We start from the raw sequence: 12,135 nt of genomic DNA on the forward strand, positions 1-12,135 counted from the left end.
GCACTTAATGGGCCTAATTAAGAGTTATTTCTCTGCCAAAGAGTTTCCATCTCTCTCTTTTTCTCAGAACCTTCAGAATTAGTCATTTTCTGTCATCTTGAACCCTGTCATCGTTTAAACTCAGGCACCTTCATTGTTTGTGTTGCTTTATTAGACCTGATTTCTGACACATGGACTCCTCGCCTCTTTGAGGTTCTGCAGGCAGCGGTCGGCACGCTTTTTAAACTCTATTCGTGCTACTCACAAGAAAGGGCACATGCTCGATTTGGTCTCTGGGTCGTCGTCGTCGTCATCATTTTTCCTGAAAGATGCTATTTTATTTCTGGCTCTCTTTTAGATTACATTTAAAATGCGTTCTGCTTGCCATCATGAGTACGCCATTAATATCCTTGCCACAAGCATCCAGAACTCAGTGTATTACGCTCTGTTAAGAAAATTTACCGTCCAGCTTTAATTTGTTTCAGTTAAAGAAAGATCAGCATTGTCATGGAGGAGCGTAATATCACTCTCAGCAGTTTAATGAATAAATAAGAGAAAAACTAAAGCATTGCTCACTTCTACAGGTCCTTCTGGTTCACTTGCAGAAGCTACAAGGAGCACCAAGATTGCCTAAGGAATGAGGGCTAAGTCTGTAAAGTTTAGGGCCCATATTAATCAGAACTAAGGCCAGAGGGATCACTAGAGTTACGCTAGGGAGAAAGGTGGCCATATGCAAATTTAATGCAGAATAGTCTCACCCTGCCAAAGAGAAGGAAAAGAAAAACAGAGAGGGTTCTAGGGACTGCCAGTGCATATTATTCAACTTTCATTAACTCTCCTAAGAACAAGCCAGAGAATTGAATTTGGATTCTTGCTGCAATGCTAAACTGCAGCCCATCTGTTTTCCATCCCCGACAATCGATAGGCCAAAATTTAAGCAAAAAAAAAAAATTTGCTCTAGGATTTGAAGGTTTAAATAGCAGTTACCTTAAACTCTGGTGCATCTCCCCTCTTTCAGAGATGCGTTTCGTAAGAGCGTTTTGTGTTCAGGCTTCTTACGCCTGTGTTTGAACACTGCTTGAAATGATTCAGGAGTTTTGCTTGACAAACGGTTGCTGTGATCCAAGGCCCATATGGCTTGTTTTGGAGTGTGTAAAGGTCATTGCTTCTGTTAATACAACTAGTACAAATACTTCCCTGCCATCTGACGACGTTCCTCCTTATTCAGATTGGCAGCCATTTCCCCCCCCACAATCTGGAATTTCCTTTCAACGTGGGTTGTTGAAGTGGAGATGATAACAGTTTTAAAATCAAAGGTTGAATGCTTCTGTTGAGTTATACTTGGAACCAACCATGTTCTGTACAGTGAGAACATCCCATATGGAAAGGACATATGTGTTGGATACAATAACACATAAATAGTGGATACAATTTTATATAACCCTTATATTCTTATAGCTGCTACATATACTTCTGTAATGAGACAGGTGAAATAGATGACTTTGATACTGATATTTAAGTCCATATGTTGAAAGCTTACACAATAAATAGGGAGGTTTAAAGACAGATTTAGTTGTTCACTATTTTTCAAACATTTGCATTGACACAAGGCACCCTTGAAAACGCTGTTGAAATGTCCTTACACAGGAACACCGCAGACAGCACGGTAATGTCACATTACGAGAGCCACCTTGGGTGGACACGCATGTGTGCGCACGCGCGCACGTGCACAGAGATATTCGTAAATTCTCAAATATAAACCATTTAACATTTTTTCCCTGTGTTAGTTTAAAAAAAAGTTAAGTTTTTGGAGGAGCAGAGTAGGTGAAAAGTTTCAGTGAAAAATGTGAGCCGAGATTAAAAGACTCCTGACAAGCGTTTTTGTTATGAAGTTCCAGCATTGCTTTGGAGCAGGGCTGTGGAACCTGGCAGGAGGAGAACCGTGTCGTCACTCATCTACACTCAGCTCTCCCTAAGAAAAAATCCGTCCAAATGTAAAAAATGTAAAAGCTTTGGGGGCGGGGGGGAATACAACCAAACACAAAAACCAACCCCATCCTCTCCGCGTGCAGCTGCTCAGTGAAGACCTGTTAGTACTCGGCAGCTAAATTCTCTAAAGCGTCTGGGCAGCAAATTCTCGGATCCTCTCCTTGAGCCCCCCCCAGGCTGAGCATCAGCCCACACCGAGGAGCCTGAGCCCTGAGCTGCCTCTAGGGAGAGTTAGAACAGGAGGGGGGAGGGGTCAATGTAATGACACTGCTCTTTATTTTAAAGGCAAGTTTTCTTTTATTAAGAAATTACAGTCATTTTATGACCCTGTGTTACTCAGTTTCAGAAGTCAGGGAGCAGCAACGATACGTTTCATGCTCACGGTAAGTTAGCTGCACTGATTTTTCTCCCCCCCCCCATGACCCCTGTATTACTTTACGGTATTAATTTACAGAACTTTCCAGAAATTGCGGGAATCTTTGTCTTCCCCCTAGTGCCCAAAAGCACTAGAACTCGTTTTGGTGGAATAATTTTTTAAACCTTATTCTTCTAATTTTTCACCTCTTTTTTTTCATTTTCCTGCCCGTAAATATAAAGCGTTGACATTGCTTTGCGAGAACCCTTTCTTAGGCTTACTTTTTGGGGAGGAGGTCTGGGGGAAAAAATGTTATTCTCTTAACATCTGTTCCCTGGAAATGAATCACCTACTGGATGAAGAACCTAATGGTTTGTAGCCATGCAGTTATTAGAGAGACATTAAGTACCAAAATGTAGCTGCCTTTTTTCAGCAGTACTCCAATAACCAAGAAGCCTTATAAAAGCAATCCACATGCTTATGCTACGCTTTTTCATATATCTGATTAAAAACTGAGCTGTGTGCCCATTTTGTACAAAAGAAGCATTTAAAAGACTTCACAGCTCTGTTGGTGCCTAGTGCCGGCTTCAAAACAACCCTAAATCTGAAGTGTCCTTTTTTTTTCAAAGCGTTTCCCAAGACCCTCATGTAAAAGGATCTGTGCTTCATGAACCTATCTGACAGTTCCCATCCTCTTGTGGAACTAAGCGATTTTTTGTTTGCTTGTTTGTTTGTTTTCTATCTAAGTAATTGAAAATGCTGTGAATCAAACTGGGTGGGAAAAAAAAAAATCCTGCAGTGCGTTTCAGTGGCCAGAGCCAGGCTATTAAAGACCAGATTAACACTGCAGAACGGGAATATTTTAACCAGCACAACGACTGCAAACTGAAATCTACCTCGCCGCAGTCCACCCAGGAACACCAGTGCGACTTCACGCCCAACAAGTCACTCTTTAATCAACAAATTCGCAGCTTGGCAGCCCTAAGAAACAAAACCCCTGACTACTTCATAAGCGCTTACGGGTTGAGTTACCTAGAAAAGACTTCATTTATTTTTTTATAACAAACAACCTAATTATAGCGATTATTGACATGCTTAGGCCTTTACACTAGGTTAGTGGGGATTTTCACACCCACCAAAAATTAAAGAGGAAATTTCCTAGGTTCCTTCTACAAACCACTAGGGAAGTTATGGGGGGAGCTGCAAAGAGCCTCTTGCACCCTCCTGCTGCCTCCCCCGCGCTCAGGGTACCATCTCTGGTGCTCATCCAACCTACCTCTGTGCCATTTAACTGGCAGAATATCCTTTTTTCTTTTTTTTTTTTAATTCTCTCTGGTTTAATGGACTGAAATGATAAAGCAATAAGAAATCTAACTAAATAACGACATTTCCTGGAAGCCACCCAAATTGGATGCAACGTTTTACTCACTGTGACGATGACCCTTCACTCTTACCAAGTCTTCTGATCGCTGCGGAGAGGTGCTATCACTTACTGACGCAAAAAATCCCTGCAGTCCTGTTGAGCAGCGCACGGCTGATTCTGCAAGTCATCCTGCGCGTTATCTTTTCCATCTTTTCCTTTACAAATATTCAGAGATACTGTGAAGATTGTTCCACAAGTCATTTCCAAGTAAAAATGTGTTTCTACTATTATTTTTTTGGTGTACATATCATTCATTGACTCACACTGACACATGTGCATATAACTTCGGAGTTCCAAGAGTTACTGTATATTTTGGCAGCCTTCAGTTATTGCTGTTAAATTACTTGTGTTTTTCTAGGACTGAGTAATTGTATTGATAGCCCTTAAACATTGCTCCTATAGCAACTGCTGAATTTTGAAGTACTTCATGTAACCAGAAATTTAAACAGCAACACTGAGACTTAACCCATTATTAAAAAACTAATAACTAGTGGAGTTGGAAGGAAGGAAGGAAGGAAGGAAGGAAGGAAGGAAGGAAGGAAGGAAGGAAGGAAGGAAGGACGGAAGGACGGATTTACCAAAAAATATTGGGGTATAACCCCCATATTTATATTCCTTGAGGCTGCAGAGGAATGGAAATCAGGCTCTAAAGGCTCAAAAGACCTCAGAAAAGACCCTCTGTTTATTATTTTTTAAATCTCAGGGTTTTCAGCTCATCAGTTTAGTAGGCCTGGCTCACTGCTTTTGATCTCTTAGAGTTGGCAGTTTGGGAAGCAGATTTCACTACAATAAAAGAACAGGTGTCATTCATATTCTTAACTCTTTTTTTTTTTATATATGTATCACTGCATAATATACATCTGTCTTACCACTACAACACAAAACAGAAGCCCTGGGCACTATTTACCGATCATTCCACGCCATTTCATTTAAGAGCAGGACTGTTCCCCTGTTCTGGTCAAACTCTAATTAACAGAGCGATAGCATCACTGTAAAATTGTGCAAGTCCTATTTTAAATAATGTTTAGAGTGTACTGCTGCCCTTTTCTGTCAAAGTATTACTGTGTGCTTTGGCACAAAGATATCTGCATTTCTATATCTTCCACCAATTTTACAAAGGTTTTATAAGGCTTAATGAATGGAAAACGCTTTGAAAAGCTGCAGATAAAAGGCAATTTTGAAGGCAGTCATTAGTAGTAAATACCCTCATCAAAATTTCTCTTGCTAATCCTTTATCCTCTAGCCGTGCAGGCTGTGCTGACAGCACAAAACCACCACTCCTCCAAGGTTATTCTAATACTAACTTACAGACGGCAACTATGAGAGTCACTTATATTTATAACTTTGCTGGCATGAAAGTCACCCTCTTACCAACTTTGATCAGCTGAAAGTGTGCCACCTTAACACTAGAGAACAATAGCAAAGAGAAATTCATAGACTTTCTAATAGTCTCACCATTAAAACTAATATTGTGTAACTGGAAATCAACTGCTTCAATTAATGGGAATATATGGCTTCATTTTGTAGGCACAACCTTTACATTTGAAAGTTCGGTGACATATGGGTTCCCACTGGTGCTATAATTACGCCATGCCTAAAAGTCATCATTAGTTTAAAATGTGGAGGTACTATTTTTTTATAATGAACAATCTTGTGCTGGTTAGGAGCGCGTGAGGCTTTTCTCTTAGCACCAGTTTCAATGGAACTCATTCACTGATTTCACAGTTCCTCCGGTGGCTGCCGCATACCCCTTGGCGTCAGCGTGGGATTGCCAGGCTGGCAGCCCGACCCGTGAATTGCAGACTTACAATGGGCCGCTTTAAAATGGTCTATAACTGTAAGACAATGGCGTATTGTTTTTCGTATGGTCAAGCCCAACAGTCCTCTCCCCCCAAGAAGGTAACGGGAACAAGAATGTTTAACACAGGTGGGAGGCAAACTGAGTCTAATTGAGACAGGCCCTAAATGACTTCAAAAAATGTATGAGGCTGGTGGTAATGTGGGGAGAGCAGCCATCAGAGAAGCAAGAGAGAGAAAGGCTCCCTGAATGCCTGACTGCAGCTGTTGATCACCAAAATTTGCAATATGAAGGTCATTTTTAACACTTGTTCTGTTAGATGCCCATATAACATTGTGGCGCCATGAGCATCTGGCTGTGTTTGATCAGGACGCTGCCCATGTTGCCTCCAAATTAAGTGGTTGGCTGGTTTTTTTTTTTAATTGAAAAAAATATTAGATTTGTCAGTACGATGTTTTTAAAGCTTGGGGGGGGACAGGAATAGATTAGAGACTTACCAGAGAATGAAAGCATTTACTTTGATCTGCAATGAACACTTCATTTTGGATTTCAGTATTTTAAGAACACCTTTGTATGATTCAGAGGGAAAGTTTACATAAACTTGAAATAAACTTTCAAATGAAAACTGATGCAAATGGAAACAGGAGATATGTTTAAAATCTGTCAAAACTAAATGTTTTGATTTTTACAAAATTTTGTGGGGCTTTTCTGGGGGCATGAACATTTCAATTAAAGCAATATGTGATTTGAAAATGCACATCAATGCCAAGTGTCTGCATTTTTCACACAGTTCTAGTAATAAACTGTCTTTTGGTTGTGCATCTTGAGAGCTGTGGGTCTTGCAGACCCTCTAACCATTCTGTTACCTCAGACGCCATTCTGAATAAAAAAACCCCAGACCCAGTCACATTTCCAAAGAAGCAGTAAAGAGGCACTCTCTCTACGGAAAAACTGTTTTGTCTCCTATTATGTACTAAATGATTTGTACCACACAGTTTTATATCTTCTCTCTCCCTCATCAGGCATCTACCATTTGGTCCACAAAGCACTTGGGCTACTATTTCCTTGTAGCAGAAACGAGGATGACCAGCACGATACTGCTTGTGAAGGCCAAGGCTTGGACGTAGCCTGAAATGTTGAACGTCCAGGTGGAAAGCTGCACGAGCGCCATGGCAGGATTTTTGCTCATGGTGTCTGTCTTTCAAAAGTGTATGGTGCTATTCCCAAGGGGGCTTGAAGTAGCTCAGTCTCTGCTTCTTTTCTATCCTCTTTGCTGTTAACCATTTCTTGTGTCCACTTGGCTATTATTCTGATCGACCGGTTGGAATGGATCCATCAGAGGGCCATGAAGATGCTGGGAGGGCTGGAGCCCCTCTGCTGTGAGGACAGGCTGAGAGAGCTGAAGGGGTTCAGCCTGGAGAAGAGAACGCTCCGGGGAGACCTTAGAGCCCCTTCCAGTCCCTAAAGGGGCTCCAGGAAAGCTGGGGAGGGACTCTGGATCAGGGAGGGGAGCCATAGGCCGAAGGGTAATAGTTTTAAACTGGAAGAGGGGAGATTTAGATGAGATATCAGGGAGAAATTCTTTGCTGTGAGGGTGGTGAGCCCCTGGCCCAGGTTGCCCAGAGAAGCTGTGGCTGCCCCATCCCTGGAGGTGTTCAAGGCCAGGTTGGACGGGGCTTGGAGCAGCCTGGGCTGGTGGGAGGTGTCCCTGCCCAGGGCAGGGGGGTGGGACTGGATGATCTTCAAGGTCCCTTCCAGCCCGAACCATTCTATGATTCTGTGATTCCATATGTGTCATAGAGAGGACTGAACAACCAGGATGAAGGAAGAAGGTGTTCCTTCAGTGAGACAAGGGCAGGTAGGGAAACGCTGTGCTGTAGGAGAACGTCGTGCAGTCGGGCACAACCACTAGCACAGACGCTGCGTGGGATCCCACAGGATCTTGTCTGAGCTTATCCTGCAAGAAGCTATAGGAAGGGAAATGATCATGACTCATTATTACTGTCTGAAATATTTACGTGCACAGTCTGCGCACCTCTGGTTAACACAGTCTGTAAGAAGTGCCCCCAGCTATTTGAGCCACACAAATACTCCCTCTCTATTTCCCAGAGATTCCTTTTCAATTAAGAAATGCTGCCGTTTGCTTTGATGCACAGATCTCTAACTACGTACAGTCTTCCCCAACGCCCCCCTTGCGAGTTCAGGAGCGGTTCCCCAGCCCACACACCCTCCCCAGGGCGCTGGCGTTGGCCCCGTCTCCCGGCCTTCCAGCACACTAACCCACATTCCCCCCGCTCCCCGCCTCCCACGCACATCCCTGCTCGCACGCCTGCTCCACTTGAGAGGAGCAGAATAGTTACCCGCTTTTACCAGATTTCACCTGCTATATCCAAGCAAAACCCTGAGGACAGTCATTAGGCAATGTTAATTATGGCAATCAGCCTACCCAGCCTGACCTAATTATAAATAATTAGCTTACCCCTTTATTTCCAAACCCCTCTCCCTAGTGAGCCTGTACTTTTAAGATTTTTAGACTAGCAAAACTCCCCGCACAGATTTGCTTTTCAGTTGTACCAGCCACGGCATGAAAGGCCTAAGTCCATCAGAGAGGTCTGAGCAACATCTCAGACCTGGGGAAGAGGAGGGGGCCCTTCAAAACCTAAGGAATTACATGTGGTATATCTTAAGCTATTTCACTGGTGTAGGGTATCTAGGGGATTTTTCAAAATAGTTCTATTCAACAAAATTGCACCAGATGCCCATTTGCCTAAAAAAAAAATAAAAAAATATGTCTTAAATGACTTTTTAAAAATCTTGTGCTTTTGGATTATAGTGATGGCTCTCAGAGCCATTGGAGCAAAGAAAGTAAACATGGCACAAACGGACGTTGTTTGCAGTTATGCCATGCAGCGAATAAGACCTTTGCTTATAGCACCCTCTGGCCATTCTGTCTGATTATAGTAATGACAATAACACTAAATAAATTAATTTATTTTCTTTTAGTGAAAGAAGGCAATATTTTTATTTTCGCTGCTTCAAGCAGCAAAGATTTGTCTGTAAAATGACATTTAGTAATGCTCAACTGGTGTTGAAAGCCCAACTCCATATGAAACTGTGCTTTTTTCTCAGTCTCTGTTTTGCTGCTTTTGTTGCATTTTGAAAATGAGCGCCGCACATGTGGGTTGTGCGCAATCTCTTATGGATAATACACTTGACGTAACTGAAAGATCTATCTTTGTAATCTCAAACCAGCTCTCCAAATGACTCTTACGATAAAAGCTCTTTGAGGAGCTTTCTAAACCCTCCTTCTTGGCCCGAAGAAGCACTTTTTCTTGAGTTCCTGGAGGAGATTTTTGCTTACGTACATACCCCCCCATGCCAAGCAATATATACCTGACATTTCGATTTCGCCTTTTTCACCCACAGCTCTCTCTCCAAGGCCAACAGTTAATAAAGTTTACTTCTAATAACTGTTTCTAGGCTTCGCCCACCCACGTCTGGGAGAAGCCATACAGGTTTGTCCTTGTCAGACTCCATGCCGAGCACAAGTTTACATTGTCATGCACCAATGGACCGTCCCCCCTTACCTTTCCTGCTGAAAAGGACGCGATTAAACCCAGTCGGTGATGTCAATAATTTTGAAATAATTCCCATTCCAAGGATTTGTGCTCCTGGTTCATTTGTGCTGATGCAAAGTACTCCCAAATGCATCAAAATTTCCAAGTTTGAATGGTAAGTCAAAGCTCATGAAAGCCAAATTACTTTTTCCCTCCAATGACTCCCAGGTTCTCTGAATCAAACCCTATTTACAGAATTCTCCCAAGGCTGTCTTGTGCCTTTCTGTGCAAACGACATTTGCAAAGTTTAAAGCCACCTTTATTTCTATGCACGGCATTTACTAATAGTTAGATCTGTAAATAACAAAGCTCTCTGCTTGGTCAGAATTGCAACCGGTGCCATGACATTTTACTTAAGAAAAATATCCCAATGACTTCAGGTGGAAACTGATTACAAGAAGACCACTTGCTTTGTACCATGAATTCTAAGCACAGTCTGGGGAAAAGATAAAGTTAACCTAAAATACATTTTTTTTCCATTTTCTTGTTAAGCATGTGATTCTGGACACTTCCAAAGGCACAGTGCTGGGATAAATGGATGACTGAGCATTGCAAATTCCTGCGTTCTGTTTGATTTTACACGGAAGAAATGCTAGCGATGTTCTTGGGTCATGGAAACTGCCTTGCTGCAGTAGATGCTTTGTGCCAATTATCACAAATAACACGCATTTGCAGATCAAACTACTCTGACCAATCTATCTGAATTTTCCTTGCACCACTGTAACGTGAGCATTATTTTAAATAAATATGGTCTGTACTGGTGATACTCCTTCCACAATGGAGAATTGCACTTTGTTTAGCGTGGCAAATTATGATATGAAAGAATGAATAAACAAAACCCTCATGACAAAAGCCCTCTGTTATGGATGATAAATTAAACTATGCTTCAAAAAAAAAAACCCCAACAACCCAAACTTGACATGCTTTAAGCCTCATTTCTCTGTGGATTCTTATTCTTGCTTTTATTCTAACCCTTTAACATCATCTGTCTTGTCTCTTGTTTTCACTTGAGCGCTACAAAACGCTCCTCCACTCTATTACTCCCCTTTGCAGACCATTATCCTGCCCCAGAGGAAGCTGCGTATCTCACCACTCTTGCAGGAATTCCTCCGTGCTGCTAACCTTTGCCTCGCCTGTAGACAGCAGCGCTCTCGGGCAGACTCCGGCTGTCTCTTATCTCTCTGATCCAGGCAGAGGTGTCAGAGTGTCCCAGGGAGCCATTAATCAATGGCCCCCCCGTGCCATCGGCTCCTTAGAAGGTCTCTGTGAACCTGGAGTGCTTTCGGAGGTCTAGAGAAAACAGCGCAAGAAGCTTTTACCACCAATATCTTTCATAGATCATCTGACCTGATTGATGATAATACTGAGAATTAAATATTTATGGTTTAGAAGCACGGGAAAGTTTTTAAACACATATTTTACATTTATATGAAAGGAGTAATGTCAACGCATGCAAGATGCTTTCCATACTGCGTTGGAAAAGGAGTTCTATCCTGCTGCAAATGCTGTCTTCATTCTTGCGTCATATTATTTCATAAAAAGCGCACATTCATGAAGTTAAAAAAAAGAAAGAGAAAAAACACAAAAAGGTGAAACAGAAGAAAGAAGCTGTCTCAGTCTTTTTGTCTATTTAACCATTAGAAACAAAGAAACAACCTGTCATGTTTCATGTTGCTGAAGTACCACTTACGGCAGATGCTATATATACATCACAGTAATAAATAATTTACCATGACCATATCATCTAGGGCTATGATCTCACTCTCTCCTCCTCTTCCCACAAGAACTATAAGTACCCACAGTGTCTGATAGCTTATGGCTAGAAGACCCATAGATACAGAAGCAGAAGAAATGGAGAAACTTCTATTCGCAAACAAATCCTGCTCTCGCCCATCAAAAGGCAACTGTCGAACATGCTGGAGGAAGCATTAGCCTCGTACCTTTTAAAAAATCCCATGAGCTCTTCATAGCATTTGGGATGCTAATAATACTTGAAGGACTTTCAACTAAATAGGCCAATTTCAATTTTATGATGAACTGCATTTTGGTACAGAAACTGCCAGCCATCCTAAGCAGGCAAAATACTACTATTATTATTCATTCTATTTACCTTAATGATAGAAAAGCGGTACTTCTGCAAGGTTAAAGTATCTTTCATTACTCCAGAAGAATAGTGACATTTCTATAATCTTAAAATGTGAAGTCCTACATATCCTAGATATGAAACCTGACGGCATAATCTTTTATTCCCATTCTAAGCAACAATTTGCACGAGTGAGCGTTCTCAGGATTAGTTGCATAGTTCAAAAATGTCCAGGGCTTGTTTAGGATTAACAGACTGAAGAAACAAGACATTTTTAAATTAAACTGCTGGGGTTTTAAGGCATGTTTCCTTAATGGGTCATCACAACCTTTTTTTTCCTGACTGAATGGATTTTTCTAAACCACATTGTACTGAGAAAGTCTTTTCATGTCAGCTAAAAATACAAAGTATTTGGCTACATGATCTACATAAACCAAACAAAGAAACACTATTGAATATAAGAAAATTTCGCCTGTGCAGGCCAGCATAAAGTGTATGCCCTACATGAATGTTCTGGGCAGCCGTTCAGATTTCACCTAGAATTATGAAATTAGACACTAAAAACCAAGTGTATGAATTAATTGCTTCCATCGGTACCATTAATTTTCTTGCCTACCCCTTTCTTCACCTCTATTAAACTTCAAAAAGTGAACCCAGGAAATAAAAAACTCCGAGGTGAGGTCTGGCGGCATCCCATGGCTTTCCGGGATCTCTGAAAATGAGATGTACATTTAAGCCATAAACTAAGGCACCCTCAGTTGAGCGCGTCATAGCTTTGAACGTAGCACACTCCCTTCTATTTTGGTTCAAATTGCAATTCCCTCCACAGTATTTGATCTTAATTATACGAGGAATCTGAACAGGCTTTCTGCATAACCAAGAAATACTTTT

Source organism: Chroicocephalus ridibundus, chromosome 4 (assembly GCF_963924245.1).
Source record: "Chroicocephalus ridibundus chromosome 4, bChrRid1.1, whole genome shotgun sequence".
NCBI classification, from domain to species: domain Eukaryota; kingdom Metazoa; phylum Chordata; class Aves; order Charadriiformes; family Laridae; genus Chroicocephalus; species Chroicocephalus ridibundus.